This window comes from Cupressus sempervirens, chromosome 2, assembly GCF_028749045.1.
Source record: "Cupressus sempervirens isolate cs-2001-9-10 chromosome 2, ASM2874904v1, whole genome shotgun sequence".
Classification (NCBI taxonomy): domain Eukaryota; kingdom Viridiplantae; phylum Streptophyta; class Pinopsida; order Cupressales; family Cupressaceae; genus Cupressus; species Cupressus sempervirens.
The window spans coordinates 378,058,816-378,063,170 of record NC_143119.1 but is presented as its reverse complement, the minus strand read 5'-3'; the positions used below and the strand labels follow the sequence as shown (position 1 = coordinate 378,063,170).

Below are 4,355 nucleotides of genomic sequence, written 5' to 3'. Positions count from 1 at the left end.
GTATTGTGGCTGCTGAAGATTTGAATTTGGAGCAGCTTGATGTTAAAACAAGTCTTCTTCACAACCATTTGGATGAAGACATATATATGACACAACCATGGAGATTTGAGATCAAATGTAAGGAGAACTTAGTGTGTAGATTGAAGAAAAGGTTATATGACTTGAAGCAAGCACCTTAGCAATGGTATCTTAAATTTGACAGTTTTATGTATGAACATGGATAAAATAGGTGTCATTTAGGTCATTGTGTTTATTTTAAAAGGTTGGATAATAAAAACTACAATATTTTATGTTTATAGTTGATGATATGCTTGTAGTTGGGTCTAACACATGGATCACATTAAGGGGTTAAAACAATAGTTAGTACATTCATTTTCTATGAAATATTTATAGGAAATAAAACACATCCTTGGTATGAAAATTCTCAAAGATAAGAAGAACATAAAATTGATATTATCTCAAACTGATTATATTGAGAAGGTGTTGCAATATTTCTCTTTGGAGAATGCCAAAGCTATCAGCACACCTTTGCCTAGTCATTTGAAAGTGAGTAAGGAGATATGTCCAAAGACATAAGAAGAGGAGGCTAAAATGTCTAAGGTACCTTTTGCTTTAGCTATAGGTAGTTTAATGTATGCTATGGTATGCACTAGGCCAGATATTGCACATGCAATGAGAGTTGTTAAAAAGTGTATGAGTCATCTTAGGATTGAGCACTGGCAATCAAATGAATTCTTAGATATTTGAGAGGAACATCTAATAAATAATTATATTTTGGGGGCTCTACTATTGATTTATGAAGCTATGTTGACTCAGATTTGGTAGGGGATCTACATACTAGGCGAAGACTACAAGATATGTTTTTTTACTATTGGTGGGACACTAGCAAGTTGGATTTATCAGTTGCAAAAGGTAAATGTATTGTCCACTATTGAGGCAGAATATGTTGTAGCTATAAAGACATCCAAGGAGATGATATGGCTTCAATTCTTCATAGAAGAGTTTGGGCACCCTCAGATGGACAATTTTTTGTTTACAAATGGCTAGAGTGTCATTCATCTTGTTAAGAATTATGCTCTCCATTCAAAGACAAAGCACATACAGTTGCAACACCATTTCATTAGGTAAATTTTGGATGATGGACGGTTAAAGCCGAAGAAGATACATACAGATGATGATTTAACTTATATGTATACAAAGGCAGTGACAAGGGAGAAGTTGAACTCTTCTTCATCTTCGATTGGTCTTCTAGACTGAACAAAATAAAAGAACAACAGAATCCAAGTTGTTTTACATTCCAGTGGGAGCTATAGGTTTAGCAGTGCTATGATTAGTCTCCAAGTGGGAGATTTTTGTGATGTGGACTGCCCTAATTAGATTCAGAGAATATTTTCTCCCCTCTTTATTTGGCATGATTTACCCTCAGATTTTAATATGAGGGTTTGGGGCAATGCCCCCAAGACAAAGTCAAGGAGTAGCACTAGCTAAAAGGTGTTGACTACTATTTTTTCTATGGAACAACTTATTCTGGCCCTAATTTGGTAAGCGACAAAAAAAGGGTATAAAATGGCTTAGGGTTAGGGATTTCATAATGTATGATGAGATTGTAGCTTCTAGCATCGGCATAAAGATTGTAATCGAGTTGTAATCACTAGATAATAATAATATTGAACTTGATGTTTCATGGACGTAGCCTAGGGATTGGGTGAACCACCTTAAATCTTTGTGTCTTGTGTTCTCTTCTGTGTGATTTATTATTTTATGATATTAGTTATATTTGCATGTAATAGTTATTTTTGTCTTGTTAATCCTAACATGCGAAGCTAACCAGGGAGGTTGTTGGATTGATTCCCTTATTGCTTTATTTTCGAAACATACCTTAGTGTGTGATGTTTAAGCCGTCTACATAGTGGTCAATAAAAACCACGAACAACTATACACAACTTATTAATATGTTGCCTAGAGTATATGTGAGTGATCCTTCCATGAGTCCTACTTATGTGTGCTCCTTTAAGACCACTTTTAGATGCATGAGATATTCTGATTTTTCATCTAAAGTCATCTTTAGTATTTATTGGTATATGGTTACAAATAGATAATAGACTTATTAACATTTTAGAAAATAGAAGTCCTACATACTGCCCTATTGTTACTGCAACAACTTCTCTTTAAATAGTTAATAAACATATATAAATAGAATTAAACAGATACATATCCTAGGAAACATGAATTCGAAATAGTTTGTATAAGATCGATAAAATGCTTCAAAGCAATCTATAAAACTCTCTGAGTTAAAATAGTCTTCATTACTGTTTTTCTTGGAAGCTGAGATCAAGGAAGCGTCCTTGTCTTAGGCAATGGAAAAGATTGCTCAAAGTTTAATATCGATGGGACATCTCTGAGTGGAAAAATGTATGGAAAAGTTCACGTACGTTTACCATCAAGTTATTGGAAAGTCAATCAACTCTTTTACACTTGCCCCAAAACAAGTGGCTCAGATTTCCAGCTCTTATGCACTCCAATCACCCTGGAGTAAATCTACACCTTCCATAGCAGAGGGAGATTGGATAATGAAGATTTTAGAGAAAAACAATGCACTGACAGAGGAGTGTGTAGTATCACTATTACTATATATATTTTGTGTCAGAGAAGTCACGCACATCCCGCTTTTACATTTGGTGAAGTGCCCATCAATCTGCACTTCACGCCTACTGGTCATCCATTCAATTTGCACAGTCTTCACAAATTTCTACTTATTTATTCTCCCTCCTTCCTTCTCTTTCCCATCACCTTCTTCCTAACAGACAAATATGGCACATTTGGAAAAACAGTCTCCTCAAGAACAAACTGATTCACTGCTGGGTATGTTGTGATCAGCCTCATGCATATTTGAGCTTGTTCAAATTTTGTTTCTCATACTATGGTTTTCAATGAAAGTTATGGATCATATTTTATCTTTTCTTTCTAACTTGCACTCATGTCTGATGATGAATCACGGCCTCCTCTCATATAGTGCTCTTATTGTATAATACATGGTTTTTTCTTCTTCAATGATCTTCTCTCCTCGTACTGTTATTTGTTCTTTAATAATCTTGTTTCCAATGATAGATCATGGTCTCTCTCAAGGTCCTTGTTTCCTCTATTCTCTTTTGATCATGGTCTCTTTTCTTCTAGCATTCTTAGTTTGATAATAGAGCATGGAGTAAATTCCAAACTGTTGATAAAGAAAATTTTGTATCATCCATATACGAAGTTATCACAAGTTATCAGTAAATTTTGATATTCATATCTTGATGATAAAACATAAAGTATGAACCAAAACATATGATATTTTTAACTATTTTAACTTTTTGGTGCTAATATGTAAATTATCACAAGAAATTTAATATTGAGAAGAGAGATTTATGTGTTGTGGGTGCGTGGTTGATGCAGACAGCCGCAAGAGAATCATGGACTGGAACTCCTCTCACATCTCTGAAGCTGAGGAGGATTTGATTCTTAGACTTTATAGGCTTTTGGGTGACAGGTGAAATTGCATATGACTTCTTTATATATATATATATATGAAATTTTAATTCAATATGTCAAGAATGAGTGAATAGTGAGTGAGTGAAAGCGTATATTAACGGTTTAATAGGATTCAAAAAATAATTGCATCTCATGTTTCAATGAAAGAATGAGTGACAAATTACAATGAAATAATGAATGTGTCAGTGATAGAGTGAAGTGAGTGAGTGAGTGAAAGTTTAGATTAACTTTCAGTGAGTCTATGGAATCTGAAAAAGAGAAAAGTATTTTGAATTAAAAAATCTTCTGAGACAAACCACAACCTTCATTTCAGACCATCCCATCATGAATCTTCCACTATGAATTTTGCTCAGATAATTTTTTATTATCAATATTTCTATCCACTCTCTCTTGAACATAGCCGTTAAAATTCCACTTTTTATATACACGATATGTTTTAGTATATTTATGCAGAACTTTAATAGTTTTAGTACAGTGCAGAACTAATAGTTTTAGTATAGTGCAGGTGGTCACTGATTGCGGGGAGGCTTCCATGGCGTACACGAGAGGAGATTGAAAAATACTGGAAAATGAGAAGCCTCAATATCGATACCAGTGAAAGCAGCGACTGACTGATTTGAGCTTCTTTCTTTCTTTTACCAAGATTGGTGTCTTTCATTTTTAAGAGTATAACTAATATAGACATATATTTGGCAAGCACTTATGTAAAGGCATCCTATGGAAACAGACAACTACTGACAGTTATAATCTATTGAAGTTTCATTTTCAGATTGAAACATCAGTTTTCTGTACTTTCACCTGTTTTTTTACATGACTTTACAATGCCA

General features: G+C 34.0%; 1 pseudogene; it reads left to right on the top strand.

The window, feature by feature from the left end:
- Positions 1–2,810: 2,810 nt before the first annotated feature.
- LOC149572716 (MYB-like transcription factor ETC3 pseudogene) lies at positions 2,811–4,139 on the top strand (annotated as a pseudogene).
- The last annotated feature ends 216 nt before the right edge of the window (positions 4,140–4,355 follow it).